General features: G+C 43.4%; 1 pseudogene; it reads right to left on the bottom strand.

The window, feature by feature from the left end:
- LOC116522727 overlaps positions 1-20,884 on the bottom strand; it is a 38,608-nt pseudogene extending 17,724 nt beyond the window's left edge.
- Between the last annotated feature and the right edge of the window lie 675 nt (positions 20,885-21,559).

Below are 21,559 nucleotides of genomic sequence, written 5' to 3'. Positions count from 1 at the left end.
CCAAGGTGAGTAAAATGAGCACCCAGATTTTTGAGGGCAATATGTTGACTCTGTAAACCGCTTAGAGAGGGCTGTAAAGCACTGTAAAGCGGTATATAAGTCCAAGTGCTATTGCTACTGCTTCACACACCCATACTCCCAGGCTATGCTATATTCGACCATTTTGCAAAAGTTGTGGTTGTGCTGTGAAGAGAATGCTTCCTAGCTGCCTGCCAACTAAACATTGGCTATTGAAATGTGCTCTACCTTGAAGAGTATTTGGAAGCTATAGCTGGCATAGCAGATACTATATGGGGTCCCTAAAGTGGCCCATGTGATACCACTGTTCCTTATGCTGCACTGGTTGCAATTTACTTCTAGGTCCAATTCAAGGTGTTGATTCTTGCCTGCAAAGCCCTGCATGGAATGGTCTAGGCTATCTGAGGAACTGTGTTCACCCCAATGGGATTTGCCCATCCATCCACCCCAACTGAAGCAAGATGCTGCAGATCCTGTTGGTTAAGGAATTCCAGCCAATGGGGTCCAGAAGAAGAGTCTTTTCTGCCATGGCTTCTATGGAATACTGTACCTCCAAGGTGAAATCTACCCACTCTTTCAGCTTTCTGAAGGGCCTGAAGACCTGGCTCTGCCAACTGGCTTGGGGTCCCAATGGGGGGGGGGGTGATTCTGGGGATGGTTAATGAACTAAGATAACTCCACCTCCTCCCCATACACATCTTGCTCCCTTCCTCCTCATCTTATTAGTTTTAAATTAATTTGAGTATAAATATTTATTGTTTTCATGTTTTATCATTTCTATGATTGCAAGCCACCCAGAGTTGCTTCTGGGAGACATTGGCGGCCTAGAAGTTTAAATCCTATCCATCCATCCATCCATCCTTCCATCCTTCTATCCTTCCTTCCTTCCTTCCTTCCTTCTATCCATCTATAAATTCCCACTCATAATTGAGATAAGGAAAGGACCCAATTCTGTAGCCCGGTAGCATCCTGTCAGGCCTTCAGGCAGGAAAATAAAAAACCAACAGGGCTGGGATTTTAGGAATAAATAATTGTAGTAAAGTAAACTTGCGTCTAACTCTTGAAAGTTTATGCAAGTTTCTCTCTGCCCTATCTTATAATAAACATCAAACCATGGTTATTTTGATCTTCTTTTTCACATTCCCCCTTTTCTCAAGGCTTGCAATCTTTTCCAGTCATTAAATACCACTCATTCAGCATTTAAGTTTGAACAGTTGCTGAATGAGTGGACATTAAATGAAGACTATCCTGTTTCCCCCAAAATAAGACCTGGTCTATAAGGAGCATTAAGTCTTATTTTGGACAATGTCTTTCACTGTGTTACCTCATGGCAGGGACATCAACAGCCCTGCCCAGGAGGAGCCTGTGTGGCTTCTGAAAGGCCTGGTGGTGAAAAGGGGGCCAGGAGCCCAGTGCGTCAATCTGGAGCTCATTTCTTGGCTGCAGAGGCCTTTCCTGAAGGCCTCTAACAATGAAGTGTGGAGGCAATGCGCACAAGCGGTGGCAAATGGCTGTAGAAGAAGTGGGTCAGCAAAGCAAGGCAGGTGTCGTGGTGTGGGAGGCCTGGCTGCAACTATCCTAAGGTAAGTGGGTGCAGGGCATTCCTCCATCCCCACCCATGCTTGATTTTTACCTGTGCGCCTCACCACATTTTGTGCCACCAGGTGCACTGGAGTGGGTGGCGTCTTAACCAGGGTTTAATTTTGGGAGTATGGCTTTACATTGGGCATAGGCGTAAAAGAATGAGGCTTATTTTCAGGATGTGTCTTATTTTTGAGGAAATATTTGCCTCAAAACTGGATTTGAAGACCCAACTAATTAACTCAGAGTTACAGTTAGTCTCCAAAAACGCCATTCTTGGCAGCCTTCCCAAGTGGGCCAGATAGGAAACACGCCCAGATGAACTAACTCTACTTTATTGTAAGGCTACATTAACAGAGCCTTGCTAGTTCAAAAGTACAAGTCTCCTGCTGTCTCCCTTGCAGCCTTCAGGAAGATGCCTTTCTGAGTTTCTTTCTCCACCCATTACGCAGCAGTGGACCATATGCTGTCTTATCTGACCACTCCCTGACCATTCCCTAGGCAACATCTCTTCTTTCCGCCTCCCAGAGTCATTCTCATATACCGTTAGTTCTGCAGTCCTGCTGCTAAAGCTGTGGGCAGCAATTTTTGTGGGGCTACCTACTGCAGACCTGTAAGCTGCTGGAAAGGAAGCAGAAGCTCTTCAATAGCAATAGCAATAGCAATAGCAGTAGACTTATATACCGCTTCATAGGCCTTTCAGCCCTCTCTAAGCGGTTTACAGAGAGTCAGCATATTGCCCCCAACAATCTGGGTCCTCATTTTACCCACCTCGGAAGGATGGAAGGCTGAGTCAACCCTGAGCCGGTGAGATTTGAACCGCTGACCTGCTGATCTAGCAGTAGCCTGCAGTGCTGCATTTAACCACTGCGCCACCTTGGCTCTTCAGCTCCTGCCAGGGCTTCCCAGGTAAAACCGGACAGGGAAAAAGACTAGATGGACTACCGAATTTTTCGGAGTATAAGACATACCTTTTTTCCTCAAAAAAGAGGCTGAAAATCTGGGTGCATCTTATACATTCAATACAGCATTTTTTGCCTCCCGAAGCCCTGCCCCTTCACCAAAATGGCCGTGCATAGCCTTATGGAGGCTTTCGGAGTTCCTGGGGGCTGGGGAGGGCAGAAATGAGCAAAAAACAGGCCATTTTTGCCACCACCCCCCCCCCCAGCCCTCAACAGCACTCTAAATTCTCCATAAGGCTATGCATGCAATTTGTTTGACAAAAAACAGGCCCGTTTTCATGAAAAATAGGCTGTTTTTGCCCCTCCTCCACTCTGCAAGCCCCCCCAAGGCTATTCATGCCTTTTGGGGGGGGGGAAGGCCCATTTTCGTGAAAAATGGGCCATTTTTGGGAGGTTTGCAGAGTGCAAAAACTTTTTTTCTCTTTTGGAAAGCTCTTTAACTGATTGATGAGAATTACATTGATCAAGTGCTGTGCAAACAGAAGAAACACCTATCTACTCTATTTCTCTCTTTCTATCCCTCTACCTACCTATCTACCTATACACTCTCTCTCCCTACCTACTGTATTTCTCTCTCTCTATCCCTTTATCTACCTACATACTTACCTAACTACTCTCTCTTTCTCCCTACCTATCTACTGTATTTCTCTCTCTCCATTTCTCTCTCTCTATCCCTCTACTTACCTACCCACACTCTCTCTCCCTACCTATCTACTGTATCTCTCTCTCTCTCTCTTTCTATTTATTTCTATCTATCCCTCTACCTACCTAATTACCTACCTATCTACCTACACACTCTCTCTATCTCTATTTTTCTCTCTCTTTCTATCCCTTTCTACCTACCTAACTACTCGCTTTCTCCCTATCTTCTGTATTTCTCCCTCCCCCCCCTCTCTCTCTCTCTCTTTATCCATTTACCTACCTACCTACCTACCTACCTACCTACCTACCCACCTACCGTATTTCTTTCTCTTTCTCTCCCTGTCTATCCCTCTATCTACCTACCTACCTACTTTTTTAAAAATTTGCCTCTTCAAAACCTTGCTGCGTCTTATATTCCGGTGTATCTTATACTCCGAAAAAAACAGTAAGTGTAAGGCCACATTAACAGACTCTTGGGAATCTCAAAGCACAATCTTCCTGTCTGCCGCTTTTAACTGCTTGATCCATTAAGTCAGGCCCTTCCTCAGTTTCTTTCTGCAACCTTTAAGCCACCGAGGGCTCCTGCCCCTCATCTGATGGTTTCCTAGGCATCCTCTCTCCTTCTCTTCCCCAAGGTCAACCATTCATTCCATTACATCAACCTCTATACTGGAGGTAGTGAGGTGGTCTTTTTGGTGCTGGAAGAAGTGGCACCAGGCCCTCCTGCTTCCCCCTTTGTTCCTCCCCAGAAGGAAGAATAGCTCTTTTGTGGCCATTTCTCTGATCCCAGGGAGCTATGGCATTGCGGGAATGGGAAACTGACTATAAGCGGCATGAGAAGTAAGCCAAAAATGATTCCATTCTGGTAGATCTCTAGTCTCACCAATTTCCTGGAATCAGAAAACTAACAGAAGATCCAATCTTCTGTGGAACTGACACCAAATGAGGTACAAGTAACCCTTGACTTACAACCATTCATTTAGTGACTGTTCAAAGTCACAACAGCCCTGAAAAAATAGCTTATGACCAGTTTTCATTCTTGCGAGCGTTGTAGCATTCCCCACGGTCATGCGATCAAAATTCAGACACTTGGCAATTGACTCATATTTATGACGGTTGCAGTGTCCCGACATCATATGATCCCCCTTTGAGACCTTGTGACAAGCAAAGTTAATGTGGAAACCAGATTCACTTAACAACAGTTTGACTAATTGAATAACTTCAGTGGTTCACTTAACAACTGGGGCAAGAAAGGTCGTAAAAACAGGACAAACTCACCTAACAAATGTTTCACTTAGCAATAGAAATTTGGGGCTCAATTATGGTCATAGATCAAGAACTATCTGTAACTCCCCTCCAGTGGTGGGTTACAGGCGGTACGCCCTGGCACGTGCATACTGATGCCTGCTGGGAGCACCAGGTACCGTTCTGAAGGGTCCGCCCACCCGCCTGCTCTCCTTACTGGTGTTTGAGCGGTTTGGGGCTTCTGCGCACAGAGCGTACTGCACATGCGTGATGCTCCGCCTGAGCAGCTGGAGCGTCGCAGAGGCATCACGGGCAGTAAGTACTCATGCGCGTGTTGAGCATGTGTGCTGCGTACGTTCATGTGGTGGACGGCTGGCCCCGTTGCAGCATACCGGTTGCAATTGGATCCGGAACCCACCATTGCTCCCCTCCCTCCCCCTTTCTGCGTTTGAGGAGATAAGCCCTATTTGGCTTCACTGCATAGGCAGAATACGGGTTGGAAATGTCATCATCACTTTGCATGAGGTATTGTTTTCTGCCAGCTCCTGCACTGGGCAAAGGCTCTTTCCTTGCTGCCACGGGGCTGTGTTTTAAAAAGATTTACTGGCAAGGCTACTTAAGAAGCTGCCTTGAGAGGAGAGAGTGAGGAAGGAGTTCCGCTAATGGAAAAAATAACCTAAGCCCCAAACTCCCTTGAGATGCTCCGATGCAAATCACAGCATTAATGTTTCAGCCTTTGGAAAAGGAAAAAAAAAACTTGTTTGTCTGCCCAAAGCATCATAGAAACATCTTGATTGCCACCAAGGCCGCAGGCGGAGGGCCCCAAGGCAAAAATAAATGCTTAACAGCCAGCTAAAAGAAAACAGCCATCGGTAAACACATGTTGGTAAAATGCTATCTCGATTTTACAAGCTGAATGTATGGTTTGATCTTAAGAGCTATGATGGTGCAGTGGTTGGAATGCAGTACTGCAGGCTATTTCTGCTGCCTGCTGGCTGCCTGCAGTCTGGCAGTTCAAATCTCATCAAATCTCATGTCCATGAAGAACTTGCTAGAAATAACCCTCCAAATCCAGTTTATTTTCAACATTCTCTTGTAAGAACTCATAGAGATAGTCCTTGACTTATAACCTTTCATATAGGTGTCTAATTCGGCCATTCCGCTCTATGGAGATGCCATGCTATCAGCCCCCTCTACCACAAAGATCCTGCAGGAGAAGAGCAGTCAGGACAACTGTGGGATCTGGCAGGGTGAGAGCTGTGAACCATAAACACAAAGCTTTTGCTGTGACATAGCATAACAGATATAGCGTCCTTACTGACCTCAATGGGGACACTAAAAACAGGTCAAGGTAGTTGTGATAATGATGACTCAAATAAGCAGGGGATCGTTGTCCAAAATGAAGAACTTTCTTCGGAAAGGCGAAATGGGGAAACAGGTATCACACATCAGTCGCGTAAGAAGAGCAAGGTATGCAAAACAGAAGTCACTTTCTGGTTGGTGATTCAATCGTAAGGGATATAAATTTAGGAAATGATATGGAGGTTTTAAAAGAGGTCAGGTGTCTGCCAGGTGCTACTGCCAGCAGAGACAAGAAGCGTATTCTCAAAATAGTCAAGAATGGAAGTAAGGACTGTGATATTGATGCTATTATACATCTTGGCACAAATGATCTGTCCCAAAAAGATGTACTTTCTGTGCAAAATGATTTCCAGAGCTTGGGGTATAAACTTAGTGGTATAGGTTGCAGGTTTATCTTTTCAGAGGTTTTACCAATATAAAAGGAACAGGGAAGGGAAGGGCCAGAGTGTAGCAGAGTTTAATGTGTGGCTAAAGGAGTGGTATAAAAGGGAAGGCTTTGGTTTTATTTGTCATGATGTTTGCAGCTGGTCCAATGAAAAACTGTACAAAAGAGATGGTTTGCACCTATCCAAGAAAGGGACTGAGTTATTTGGCATTAAATCACAGATTTTCTGGATAAACATTTAAACTGAACAGCGGGGACAGAGAATTAATTGATACAGAACATTTCTATCCCCAGCAATCTAAAATTCATGGGGTTATCAGTGCGTATAACATAGATGTTTGTACGGGTAAGATTATCACTTCTGCTGTCAAGCAAAACCAAGCATTTAATAGTGAGTGCCATACCATGTGCACGAATCATACAAATGGCAAGAAAATAGGGGCAGTCAGGAATAACACAGATTATGTAGACAGTAAACACAGGGTCAATCAAAATGGACTCAAATGTCTATACACCAATGCACAGAGTATGAGGAATAAACAGAGTGAATTAGAAATTCAACTAAATGAAGGAAGATATGTTATTGTTGCCGTTACAGAAACTTGGTGGGATGAAACACAAAAATGGAACATATAGCTAGAAGAATTTAAATTATTTAAAAGAAATAGACCAAATAAAAGAGGAGGTGGAGTTGCACTATATATAAGAAACACATCTCTACAGAAATAGAGCACAACAATGATGAGAACTATCTTGAATGCATTTGGGTCGATATTAAAGGTTGTGGGGGGGGGGAATGCCATAGGTCTATACCACAGGCCACCCACCAAGCAGAGGAAGTAGATGAACTTTTTGCTAATCAGCTAACTAAGGTATGTAAGAAGCACACCACAATAGTAATGGGGGATTTTAACTACCCTGACATCAACTGGGAAACAAACTCTGCACCAAGTGGAAGATCCAACAGTTCCTAACAAACCTAGCAGACAACCTTGTTTCCCAAAAAGTAGAGAAGGGAACAAGGGGATTAGCCATATTGGACTTAATTCTCACTAACAGAGAGGAAATGATAGAAGGTGTTGAAGCCACAGGAACCCTGGGGGCAAGTGACCATGCAATATTGGAATTCAACACAAGTCATAGAATAAAATCAAATTAGAGTCTTGGACTTTAAGAGAACTAATTTCAATAAACTTAGAGAGAGCTTGGGAAGAATTCCATGGATGAGAATCCTCAAGGGGAAAACAACTCAAGAAGCTTGGGAAATTTTGAAAAATGAGATTACAAAAGCCCAGTCTACCACAATACCAATGAAGAAGAAAAATAACGGTTCCCAAAAGAAACCAGCATGGCTGCATAAAAAACTCTCTGACAAATTGAAAGACAAAAAAGATAAGTATAAAAAGTAGAAAGAGGGGGACATAACTAAGGTAGAATATCAGCAAATAGCCCGAGCCTGTAAAGATGAAGTGAGGAAACTAAGGCTCACAATGAAGAAAGGCTTGCTACAAAAGTAAAAAATAACAAAAAAAAAAAACTTCTTCCAACATGTTAAAAACAAGAAAAGGGTTAAGGAAACAATTGGTCCATTGCTGGGAGAAAGTGGCAAGAAGGTGACAAGCAACAGGGAGAAAGCAGAACTATTTAACTCATTTTTTGCATCTGTCTTTACACAAAGGGATAAAACAGTCCAACCTATCAAACACAAAAATCAGATTAGGAATACAATTTGAAATAGGGAAGAAAATAGTAAGTGAGCACATGTCTACCCTAGATGAGTTCAAATCACCAGGACCGGATGGATTACACCCCAGGGTTCTGAAGGAACTGGCAGACGAGATCTCAAAACTACTGAACTATATATTTCAGGGATCATGGAGCACCAGGGAACTACCAGAGGACTGGAAAAGAGCTGATGTCGTTCCCATCTTCAAAAAAGGAAAAAAATTGATCCAGGAAACTATAGACCTATCAGCCTGACCTCAATACCAGGAAAGATTCTGGAAAAGATAATCAAGCAACGAATTAGCGAACATCTAGAAGTAAACAAAGTAATAGCCAAAAGCCAACATGGGTTTGTCAAAAACAGAGCATGCCAGACTAATCTTATTACATTCTTTGACAAAGTGTCAAAATTAGTGGACCAGAGGAATGCAATCGATATAGTTTACTTGGACTTCAGTAAGGCATTTGATAAGGTAGACCATAACCTACTACTAGATAAAGTAGAAGAATGTGTGTTAGACAGAATCACCACCAGATGGATTCATAACTGGCTGACCAACCGCACTCAACGTGTAGTCCTCAATGGAACTGCATCTTCATGGAGGGAAGTATGCAGTGGAGTACCCCAAGGCTCTGTTTTAGGCCCAGTACTCTTCAACATCTTCATCAATGATTTGGATGAGGGAACAAATGGGGAGCTCATCAAATTTGCAGATAACACCAAGCTGGCAGGAACAGCCAACACTCCAGAAGATAGGCTTAAAATGCAGAAGGATCTTGACAAACTTGAAAATTGGACACTATCTAATAAAATGAAATTCAATGGTGAAGAGTAAGGTTCTACATTTAGGCAAGGAAAACGAAATGCACAGGTACAGTATAGGTCAGTGATGGGCAACCTTTTTGGCGTGGTGTGTCAAAAATCGGCAAAAAATTGAGCATAACTCGTGTTGTGTGTCACTTCGACAAAAACATAATTTTGCGCAATTTATAGTTTAAACTACAAAAATGTATAATTGCAATATATAATTGTATTTAATAAACCAAAAACAAATTATTTAACATACCTGCTTAGTAACTTCTTTGTTCATCAGTCGATTTCGTATGTTGCCCTTGATATTATTGAACTTGTTTGGGGTGCCGTGAACCAGGGCTGTGGAGTCGGCTGCTTCCAGCTCCACGTCCTCATCAACATGCCGTCCAGCCCGCCCCTGCTATGAATATTCCTAGTGACGCGAGGGCTGCTAATGGCGCTCACAGTTCCCGTTGGCACTCCGCTGTTCCCTGCTGTGGTGCGGTCGTAACCGACAGTCCCAGTACAGGAGTAGACTCTCTGTGCCGGCCTGACTGGAGAGAGGCGCGCACTGTTCTAATCACTGTTCCCGCGCTCCTCTCCTGCGGGTCCTCCCTCGCCGCACTGATGACGTGTGTGCGCACGGCACGCACGCCTTACCAGCAGCCCCTGCGCTCAGAAAGGGGCGGCGGCGATACAGTAAGTGAGTGTGGGCGGGGGAGATCACACGTCCCCCCCCCGTTCCTCCAGCACAGATTCTTTCCTCCTCGGCGGCCGTGCAGGAGCCGAGGATGAATTGCATGAAATACTGTGTGTGTCACCCCAAATGGCTACGCGTGTCAGCACTGACACGCGTGTCATAGGTTCGCCATCACTGGTATAGGTGGTACCTTGCTCAATAGTAGTAAATGTGAAAGGGATCTTGGAATCCTAGTGGACAACCATTTAAATATGAGCCAGCAGTGTGCAGCAGCTGCCAAAAAGCCAACACAGTTCTAGGCTACATAAACAGAGGGATAGAATCAAGATCACGTGAAGTGTTAATACCACTTTATAATGCCTTGATAAGGCCACACTTGGAATATTGCATTCAGTTTTGGTCCCTACAATGTAGAAAAAATGTGGAGACTCTACAAAGAGGGCAGAGAAGAGCAACAAAGATGATCAGGGACTGGAGACTCAAACACATGAAGAATGGTTGCAGGAACTGGGTATGTCTACTTTAATGAAAAGAAGGACTAGGGGAGACATGATAGCAGTGTTCCAATATCTCAGGGGTTACCACAAAGAAGAGGGAGTCAAAGTATTCTCCAAGGCATCTGAGGGTAGAACAAGAAGCAATGGGTGGAAACTAATCAAGGAGAGAAGCAACTTAGAACTGAGGAGAAATTTCCTGACAGTTAGAACAATTAATCAGTGGAACAGAAATTGCCTCCAGAAGTTGTGAATGCCCCAATACTGGAAGTCTTTAAGAAGATGTGGGATAGCCATTTGTCTGAAATGGTATAGGGTTTCCTGCCTAGGCAGGGGGTTGGACTAGAAGATCTCCAAGATCCCTTCCAACTCTGCTATTGTATTGTACATAGAATAGAATAGAATAGGAACAGGAATAGAAAAACAGTTAGAAGGGATCTTGAAGGTCTTCTAGTCCAACCCCCTGCTTAGGCAGGAAACCCTACACCACTTAAGACAAATGGTTATTTAATCTCTTATTTAAAAACATCCAGTGCTAGAGCATTCACAACTTTTGGAGGCAAGTTGTTCCACTGATTAATTGTTCTAACTGTCAGGAAATTTCTCCTCAGTTCTAAGTTGCTTCTCTCCTTGATTAGTTTCCATCCATTGCTTCTTGTTCTAGACTCAGTGCTTTGGAGAATAGCTTGACACCCTCTTCTTTGTGGCAACCCCTAAGATATTGGAACACTACTATCATGTCTCCCCTAGTCCTTCTTTTCATTGAACTAGACATACCCAGTTCCAGAAAACCATTCTTAATATGTTTTAGTCTCCAGTCCTCTAATCATCCTTGTTACTCTTCTCTGCACTCTTTCTAGAGTCTCCACATCTTTTCTACATTGTGACGATCAAAACTGGATGCAATATTCCAAGTGTGGCCTTACCAAGGCATTATAAAGTGGTATTAACACTTCAACCTGTGATCTTGATTCTATTCCTCTGTTGATGCAGCCTAGAACTATGTTGGCTTTTTTGACAGCTGCTGCACACTGTTGGCTCCTATTTAAATTGTTGTCCACTAGGACTCCGAGATCCCTTTCACAGGTACTACTACTGAGCAAGGTACCACATATACAGTACCTGTGCATTTCATTTTCCTTGTCTAAATGTAGAAGCTTACTTTTTTCACCATTAAATTTCATTTTCTTAGATGTGACTATTCAAAATTAGAACAGCATTGAAAAAAAGAGATAACCATTTTTCACCTATAATCGTTGCAGCATCCCCATGGTCTCATGGTCAAAATTCAGAAGCTTGGCAAGTGGTTCATATTTATGACGGTCACAGTGTCCCGGAGTCATATTATCTACTTTTGTGATTTTCTGACAAGCAAGGTCAATGGGGAAGTCAGATTCACTTCAAAACCATCTCATTAACTTAACAACTGCAGTGATTTGCTTAACATCTGTGGCAAGGAAGGGGGTAAAATGGGGCAAAACCTATTTAATGTCTCGCTTAGCAACAGAATTTTTGGGCTCAGTTGTGGTCATAAGTTGAGGTCTATCTCTAAAATATAAGGCTTTAAAAACTCAATTAATTAGCATCAAATTAAATGGGGCAAGGGCCCCTGCTGCCTAATGTACATCTAAAAGAAATGGAAAACCATTCCTTAAATCCCTTAACAACAGTTCATTTAGTGACTGTTCAAAGTTACATCACTGAAAAAAGTGACTGATGACCATTTTTCACACCTCTGACCATTGCAGCATCCTCGTGACCCAAGATTTGGCCACTTGGCAACTGACTCATATTTATGACAGTCTCCAGATCACCATAAGATCCCCTTTTGCGACCTTCTGTCAAGCAAAGTCAGTGGAGACGCCAGATTCACTGGACAACTGGGTTATTAACGTAAAAACTGCAATGATTCACTCAACAACCGTGGCAAGAAATGTTCTAAAATGGGACAAAACTCACTTAATAAAAGTCTCAGTGACATAAATTTGGGGCTCGTAGGTTGAGGACTACCTGTACAATCTCCTTTTGTAGTAATATATCCTCCTTCTATCAGTTAAACATGGATCACAGGTCTTTGTGGAGGGGCGTTTGTATCCCAAACCACATAATATAGATCTCCACCATCAAGACGCACACACCCCGCCCACCACCCCAATTGACGGCTGGAATTATTTCTGGGTTAAGGTGAATAGCGTTTAGTCCTCTCCATATGGTCTGCTCAATACCTTGGGTGCTTGCCAGTCCATCAGAGAAAAGGCTTTGTGTTCCAAAACTCCGTTCATCGTAGAGTAAAATCACCTCTTCAGCCTCTGCATCATCTGCATTCTGGATCAGCTCCTTTGAGAAGAAGCAGAGAAGCAAAGAACAGATTCAGGTAGAAACCAAAGCTGGTAAATATTAAGCTATGCCTTTACGAATACGACATTCTTTAAAACTCATCTGAGATGAAATGCTACTTATCCTGGCTTGACTCTCTCCTAAAGGCCATGAGATTTCCTGGGACTTCCTCTCCAAGGTTTTAGCCTTCATCTCTGCATCTTCTCCAGTTATAATCTATAAGGATTCCCCATTGTGATAAACACAAGAGATTAAACGTGCAGGTGAAATGTAAGTGTATTTATTTGTGTACAGATAGTCTTTGTTTAGTGAATGTAATTGGGACCAGCAGCTTTGCCGTTAAGAGAAGTGATCACTAGGTCATGTGACTATACTATTGTGAGAACAGGAAAACTGGGGTTTGATTATGTAGGTTTTCGAAGGATAGTAGGCCCTAAAAAACATGAACCAAAGTTTTAGATAAAAAGATTGCAAAGTGTATCAGAACTATTTGTAATCTTGCTGAGCTGTTGCTTTGAAATGTGATCTTGCCAAGTATGTAGTTTTGAGATATACCTGGAATCAGAACATCGAAACAGTGAGAAATAGGGAACTGAAAGTAGCCGATGGATAGAGGTTCGAGATGTACATGGGTGTATGTGGGGACGGTCTGTCAGGAGGTAAGGAAGTAAGTTGTGAAATGTGTGCAGAAAAGTATAAAAAGAATGTATTGGGATGAGTTCAGGGCCACTGGCCGTAGCTAATCCTTGCTGGACTCAGTTATGTCACTGGACCTCATTACAATAGGTTATTGATGTAAGTACTGCTATGATCAGGTGTGGGATTTAACCAGTTCACACCGGTTCAGAAGAACCGGATGTTGCAAGGACTGGATGGCCACGGCCACCCCTCCCCCCCTAGGAGTCTCCATGCATTCCCTTCATCATGCCAGGTAAGTGCAGGGCCCACATGGAGGCTCTGAGGGGGCGAAAAACGGGTCTCCAGAACCCAGGAGAGGCCGTTTTCACCCTCCTGGACACTCAAGGAAAGCTTCTGGAGCCTGGGGAGGGCACAAAATGGGCCTACTGTAAGTACCGGAAGTCCGAAAATGGCCGTGTTTCCGGCCTCCAGAGCCCAGATGAGGCCATTTTCACCCCCCCCCCCCTGGAAGCTTGGGGAAAGCCTCCGGAGCCTGGGGGTGGGTGAAAATGCCCCCTCCCCCCGCTGTGGTGCAGGAGGCTGGGTAGGCCACGCCCACACAGCAACCGGGCAGAGAATCGGTTGCTAACATTTTTCAATCCCACCCCTGGCTATGATGGCTATTCATGTTCCAAATTGCTCATGAAATAAACCTCTGATCGTAAAGTAAGATTTATTGCTTGTGGTTTGTCTGTGTCTTCTTTATTGGGATATTTTTATGACACTATACTTTTCCCTTTCCTCACTCCCTGGTCTTTGGAATGCTCACCTGGTGCTGGGATGAGTAGCAACCAGAGAATTAATATTTATATTTACATTCATTGGATAGGAAGGGATTAGAAGAGAGTAAGCATGTACCCAATAGTGAATATGCACTCAAAGCAATATGATGGTACTCAGGCAGTGGTGGGATTTATTTATTTTTTTACTATCGGTTCTGTGGCGTGGCTTGGTGGGCGTGGCAGGGGAATGTTACTGTAAAATCTCCATTCCCTCCCCACTCTAGGGGAAGTTTACTGCAAAATCCCCATTTCCTCCTAATCAGAGGGGACTCGAGAGGCAGAGAATAGATGTGGATGGGGCTAATCAGAGGTGATATTTACCAGTTCTCCAAACTACTCAAAATTTCCACTACCAGTTCTCCAAAACTGGTCAGAACCACTGTTCCCTCTAAGGTGCGCGGCTGCGCGGCCGCGCACGTGGCAAGAAAACACCGTGCAGCCGTTTCTAACTGCGCGCAGTGATTTCTGTCACAGGCTCCGAAAACTGAGGGGAATATCTGCTGCCGTCTCCTCCTCCTCCAATAGCACTGCTGGATTTGCCGCCAACACTGCGGCTGAAGTGAAGCCGCCAAAGCTCCCCTCAGCACCCCCGCCCGTGGCAGTGGTGCCTCTCCCTCCACGCGAAGCACCTGAGCTGGCCCCCACGTTATCCCTCCCCTTTCCTCCTCTGCCGTGCTTTTGAGCCATGAGGCCGCAGGAGCTAGTAGGAAGGCGGCGGAGGGGGCGGGAGCAGGAAAAAAGGCCTCATGGCTTCTCAAAAGCACGGCGGAGGTGGAGGCGGCGGCAGGGGTAACCCAGAGCCCAGCTGAGGTGCTCCAAGCGGAGGGGGAGGCACCACCGCTGCTGCCATTGCCAGGAGCGCCTGTGGGAGCTTTGGAGGCTTCACCTTGGCTGCAGCGCTGGGCAGCAAATATGTTGGTGCTGTTGGAGGAGGAGGAGGAGGCGGCAGCAGCAGTTATTCTAGTGGCGGCAGGGGCTCATTGGCATCTTCAGCGGCAGCCCTGCCCCCTGTGAAAAAAACCGAGGTGGAGCAGATCCACCCAGATGACATTGCTGCAACATGACTGGAGGAGGAATTCTGGGAGTTGAAGTCCACAAGGCTTAAAGCTGTCAGGTTTGAAGACCCCTGGGTTTTTTTTCTAAAGGGTTAGGGGTGCAAGGGTCTTGTAACTTGACAGCTTTAAGTCTTGCATGCTTCAATGCCAGAGTTTCTGAGCCAACATTTTGGTTGCTAAGCAGGACTGTTGTTAAGTGATACTGATATTATATAACACTTTTAATTAAGCGGGTGCCTTGAATAAACATAACTTTGAGTTTCAAATAATACTGATTTCGTTGTTAAGTGACATCTGTGAAAAAAATTCAGGTGCTCAGGCATGAAAATATGCCGCTCAAACACTATACTTTTCTGCTCATACTGAAAAAAAATTAGAGGGAACATTGGTCAGAACCTGTGCATTCAGGGCTAGACAAACAGCACCCATATACACTTCATGTGTCTGCTTACTCTCTTGTAATCCCTTCCAATCCCCAAGGAGAAGAGAGAAAACCAGATAAGGCACAGCATAATGCATCCTTCTATAACAGCAATCATGTAAATGAAACTGCTGCAAGATTGTAAAAGTGGTCACTGGTTGTAAAATTATTTTCCACTTCTAAGGAATGAGGCAGTCAGTAGGCGGGATCTACCTGTTCATTATTATATGACTAAATGAAATAGGTATATGAAAATATACCTAACCCCAATGGCTTCAATCCCCAAAACATCATGACTTCCCTAACCTGTTGGCCTACATGTGGGTGGTAAATGCAGCTGTCAACATTTCCCTTAGCAGGGAAAACGTAACAGTTCTAAAATCCAAAAATTCCTACTGTAAACTGAATGTATAATTATGCCCCTCCTTCTTTGTACTTTAATTCTAGTCATTCCTTCAATACTTTCCAATTTTATAAAGTAAGTTGAAATAATACGTAGATTAACAATAATAATTATATATACTGAGCAGTAAGTCTCAAATTACCCAGAGAGGCTTACCATAGCTTGAAATTTTCAGCAATATTGTTAAATAAATTATATATATAAACAAAAAATTTCCTTACTATTCTTTCATGTGGAAAACAAAATTGTTCTTTATTGACAAATAAATTGTGCAATATTCTAAAATTAGGAATCATATTCCTTGCATCAAAATGGAATGTTGCACTTAGCTTTATATGCATATAGGTGCATTTAACTATCTAAGTAACCAAAACAAACAAAAAATAGTTCGCAGATACATTTAATTAAATTTATGAGATGATAAGTTATATCAATGTGATGGAATGAATGAATCAATGAATGGAGGAACAAAACAGCTGGAGTCTACTTCTCTATCAATATTTCCAAAGACAAAAATATCCAGTGCTGAATTCTCACAAACCCACCTTTAATATCTGCCCTCCATCTGGGTATTTGCGAAGGATACCCTGCAAATACTTGAGGATAGGTGGTGGTTTCTGCCGAAAGCCCTTCCTGAAAGAGACACAAACTTCAGATACAGCCTTTGGAAGGTCCATGGCGTATGAGCCAGTGGTGAAAGTCAATTTTTTTAATTACCACTTCTGTGCGCGTGGCTTGGTGGGCGTGACAGTGGAAGGATACTGCAAAATCCCCATTCCCTCCCCACTCCAGGGGAAGGATACTGCAAAACCTCCATTCTCTCCTCACTCTGGGGCCAGGCAGAGGTGGCATTTGCCAATTCTCCAAATTACTCAGAATTTCCACTAGATTCTCCAGAACCTGCTAAATTTCACCCCTGGTATGAGCCAACTTCTATCAATGCCTATTCAAATACAATGTGTAGCTACTCCATCTATCTCACGCCAGCATAGGAGTTTTTGGCCCTGCAGCAGCTACTACGGAATAAAAATAATTCTAAAGATCTTTTATTGCTGTTGATTCTGTCTGGAAATGCTGGGACCTGCAGTTTAGTAACATCTCAAGGATGTCAGGTTTTCAAACATTTTTTAAAATAAAATATTGGGGGAGGAGGAGGAAGGGGAGGCGTCCTGCCTTAAAAAAAGCAGAAGTATGAGAAGTATCAGAAAGTATGAGTATCAGAAAGACACAAGTAGTTCTTCACATACAGCCATTCATTTAGTAGCAATCTTCCAAAGTTACAACAGCAGTGTAAAAAGGGACTTATGACCCATCCTTGCACTCACAAACATTGCAGGATCCCCAGGGTCACATAATAAAATTTCAAGCGCTTGCAAGAAACATGTTTTTACAAAGGTTGCAGCATCTCAGTGTCATGGGATTGCTGTTTGCCGTTTCCCAGCCAGCTTCCAACAAACAAAGTCAATGTGGGAAGATAGATTTGCTTAATGACGGCATGGTCATTTAACAGCTGTAATGATTTGCTTAACAGCTGTGGCAAAAAAGGGGTATGACTCATTTAACAACAGCCTTCCTCAGTAATAAAAAATTCTGGTCCCAATTGTAGTCGTTAAGTTGAAAACTACCTGTACAAATACAATGCCCCATAAAATTATATGAGCAAGCGAAGATAATTTGTGATTAAAACCAGACAAGGAATAACCATAGATTTAAATTTTGAATTATTGGCTCCCTCAATAAACAATTTGCTTCATTGCATGGCAGGTAGGGTTTACCACGAATATTTAATAGTCAGCTCTGTTTTGTATGGTTGCGTTCATGCAACACATTAAGCCATTCACAAATCATATTCTAGCTACATTTAACTCATCACCATTCCTTTCATGCTATCCTCACAAGGTGATTCTAAGGTTAGAACAGTGAGATGGGCCATCTCTAAATTTGATAAATTGGTAAAATAGAACTATGATCAGTGGGAGAACTCAGTCTGATCCCCCACAAGTCTTGGGCATGACTTCCAGTGGCCCTTTAAAGTATTGCCAAATTATGAAATTTAATTGGATGGAAAGAGATAAAATTAGCTATCATAGCTGGACAAATTCTGGGCAGGGGTGGGGGGAGTACTTTGAATACTTCTGGTTCTCTTCTTTAAAACAACCAGAACAAAAAAGTTGTTTCACTTTAAATATCAACTCATTTGGGTTCCTTAAAGCAAGAGATCCCATTTTTAGGCTCACAGGAATAGGCTGCTTTAAGGAATAGCAACAAATGTGTTGCATCTCTATGAGATCCAAATTCTTTTACCACATTTTATTTATTTGTAATCCACCTTTATTATTTTTGCAAATATTTCAAGGTGTCAAACATATCAACACATCTCCCTTCTCCTTCTTTCCCCACAACAACAACCCAGTAAGGTGGGTTGAGCTGAGGGAGAAACTGACCCAAAGTCATGGCAAAGGCAGGACTTGAACTCAGTCTCCTGCTTTCTAGCCTAGTGTCTTAACCACTGGATCTGAAATAGCTCTCTTAAATTCACTAGGAAGAATGGTATTAACTCTGTTCAAAGTTAATACCTCTAAAATTGCTGTTAGTGAAAAGCAGGCTAGAAACATTAATAAAATATATATCCATGTACATAAACCAGCTATATAGAATCAAATGTATGTTGGTTCTGATTCTACCTACTTTGGGGGTATAGTCATTGCCACGTCCCCTAAAAAACTCTGGGCATTTTAAGATCCTTACAGATTTTAGATAAAAAGAAACAGGAAAATATATTAAAAAGTTTCGGCCACCCTATATAATGTTGCAGAAATGGGAAGGATCTGGGGGAAGTACGCGATCTTTCCCAATGTTGCAAAGATACATTAAGTCTTTTTCTTATTCCTTTTTTGGGTGTTTACATCTACACACAGGGTTTTGTGTTTGTGTGCTCCTACGCTATGAAGTCAGTTTCTGTCTAGTTGCTGCAGTAAAGGATGGGCTTCAAAATTTTCAGCAAGGGGTTTTCAGAGGTTTCTGCTGGTTTTCCCTGGATCAGACAATCCGGTAATGGCGGCAGTGGGAGGCTTCATCCACCTGCCCAGACTCTTCTGTGCATGTGCAGAAGCATCACATGCACGCACGAGTGAACCGGTAGTAAAATAAATTGAAACCCACCACTGAAAGGGTACTCTACCTGTTTGCTAGGTGGGCGTGGCCATAGTGGCCACGGCCGAGGTGGCCTCCTGGACCATGACAGGGGGAGGCATTTTTGCCCTGCCCGTGATCCGGAGGCTTTACTCATACCTCCAGGAGGGTGAAAATGGTCTCCCCAGGCTCCGGAGGCCCTCTGGCGACCGCACTCCTGGTAGGCCTGTTTTTCCCTCTCCCCGAGCCTTTGTGCATGCCCTGCACTTACCTGCATCCAAAGTGGGCCTTGTGGGGATTCCTGGGAGGAGAGGGGAGGGGTGGGCATGGCCAGCCAGAAGTGGAATTGGGCGGTTCTCTGAACTGCAACAGAATCTTAGCTAGAGATTCTCCTGAACCTCTGAGAATCCCCAGCAGCAGTTCTCTTGGCAAGGTTTTTCAGGAGAGAGAGGTTCAAGGTTTTTTTAGGTCGGACAGGGAGAAACTGGCCCAAAGTCACCCAACTGGCTTTTGTGCGTAAGGCAAACTAGAATTCACTGTAACCCAGTTTCTAGCCTGGTACCTTAACTACTACACCAAAGTGGCTCATCCACACATAATGCCTAATTTTTTTCTGGGCTGAGCTAAGAGACACCTTGCCCCAAATTTACCTAATGAGCTGGGGGAAGATTAGAACTCGCCTCTCTCTTCTTGCTCCTAGTCCAACTATTTCATTTTCCCAGGTTAGTTCTTGTGCTGAGGGTAGGCTGGGGACCTGAATCTCCCTCCCCCTAGCCTTCCTAATGAGGTGCAAGTGCATGTGCATCACACAAAATCTTCTATAGGGAATATAACGTCACATTCATGTTTCTCTTGGAAGATGATACACAACACTATACACAAACACAACCTGTGCATACATGTAAGCATGTGCTCTACTGTAGTTCAATGTTTCAACCATTACATTACACCCGGTCCCATGTATGTGGGATTTCCATTTTCACAATTCCCAGCCATAATCCTTCTTCTCTCTCTCCCTCCCTCTCTCCCACACACACACCATACATATACTTCCTTACTTTTTTCTCTCCTTTTGAGACATCTTCAACCTGCAGGAACAAAAGAGGAAAATATACAAAATGAAATACTTAACATATGCATAACATAATCACACCAATTAATTTGAACTGAGTGCAAATTAATTATAGACTGAATGCACAGAAATGATCTTTCGCCACTGGCTAATCTGGAACAAGTCAATTTTTAGGAAAGCTGGGAACGATTTGAGAGGAGAAATTCATTTCCACATTGAATATATCTCCCATTTCTATCTCAAATCAAAGCTGGTCTTTCAAAACATTTATTGATGTTTGGATCAATAACATCAATATTATGACATTTATTGATTAAAAACAAAACTTAGATACCCCTCTCCTTGAATCAAGTCATTCGAGATTAGTCACAGATTCAGCAGGCGAGAATCTATTTGATCCATCATTAGATTCTGTCCAAGACAATCCCCTCCTCACTCAAATTGCATTTTTTTCAAATCCAGGAAATGGGATCCCTAGGCTGCCAAAACTTCGAACCGAGGCATAAAAATTACTTCCATACAGATCCTCTTAGCCTCGCTGTAGCAAGGCTACTTAATGTAGAGTATTTTTTTCTAATTTGCTTTTTTAAAAAAGTTATTACCTTGTAAACATTAAAAGGACCTATAAAGATCTGTGCCAAGTTTCTGCCCGAAGCGATGCTCCAAACTATCGCGCGATCCAGAGATGGTACTAATATGCACGAGAGATGCATTGGCTCAGATCCTGTCCTGCTTTCTTGAACCGTTCTAGTCCCTTTTCTCTTTGCTTCTTCCCCAAAACCTGTGAGTTTGTTGATCAGAAAGGTCGGAGGTTCGGAGGTTCGAATCCCTACTATAGGTCTCCTGCATGAACAGGGAGTTGGACTAGATGACCGCAAAGATCCCTTCCAACTCTGTTACTGTTTAGGTACGCTGCTGATCCCCATCATTACCTGCACGCCACTCCCGGTCTTCAAGCGATTAATTCAGCGATGCTCCGTCGCTTCTGAACACGAAAAGGTCTAAGCGGCTCCCCGACGTTTCTCCGCTCAATCAGGAGAGTGCGGGCAGCGGAAATGTCTGCACGCAATTAAATAACTTTCAGCCGTCCCTGCTGGAGAAATGGAAACCGAAAGTTATTCTGGCGGAGGAGGAGAATGGAAACAGAAAGTAGAGTGAGACGGCCTCCCTGAGCTGTAAAATCAGGGGGCGAAGTCTTTTGTTTTATTGAGGAGGAAAGTGGGGGAGACTGAAATGCTGCTTGAACATGTAGCATTTCTACGGTTGATTTATGCAAAGTTTAAGCTTCAGAGACGTTTAGTGGGAGTTATTCCTAAGTAAGTAAGTACTGGTAAATGTAAAGCATTGCAAGCCTCAAAATGCGATCCTATTCAGAACCGGGATTTCTGCTGGGAAAACACCACCCATACATAAAATAACGAGTGTTCAGGTTTATCTTGACCCCACCCAAAAGCCAGATTTGTCTATCGCTGGATCACCTTGATTGATGGGCATTAGGTGGGGAATGGCCCTGGGAGATAATACATATTGCATTCATACTGCTTGCTAAAGTAAAAACTTTTAGAAAAGATGAAAAGAATCACATTGCGGGTCAAGGCTGGCTCATCCTTTCAAGTTTGGTTTTTAAAAAAGGAGGATATGGCAATATGCTGACAATATGCAAACTGCTTAGAGGGCTTGTAAAACACTATGAAGTGGTATATAAGTCTAAGGGCTATTGCTAGGATTCATAAGGCTGATTGGATTCCTAGCAGCTCCAGCAGCATGGCCAA

This window comes from Thamnophis elegans, chromosome Z, assembly GCF_009769535.1.
Source record: "Thamnophis elegans isolate rThaEle1 chromosome Z, rThaEle1.pri, whole genome shotgun sequence".
Lineage (NCBI taxonomy): Eukaryota > Metazoa > Chordata > Lepidosauria > Squamata > Colubridae > Thamnophis > Thamnophis elegans.
This window is presented reverse-complemented; position numbering and strand designations above follow the sequence as displayed.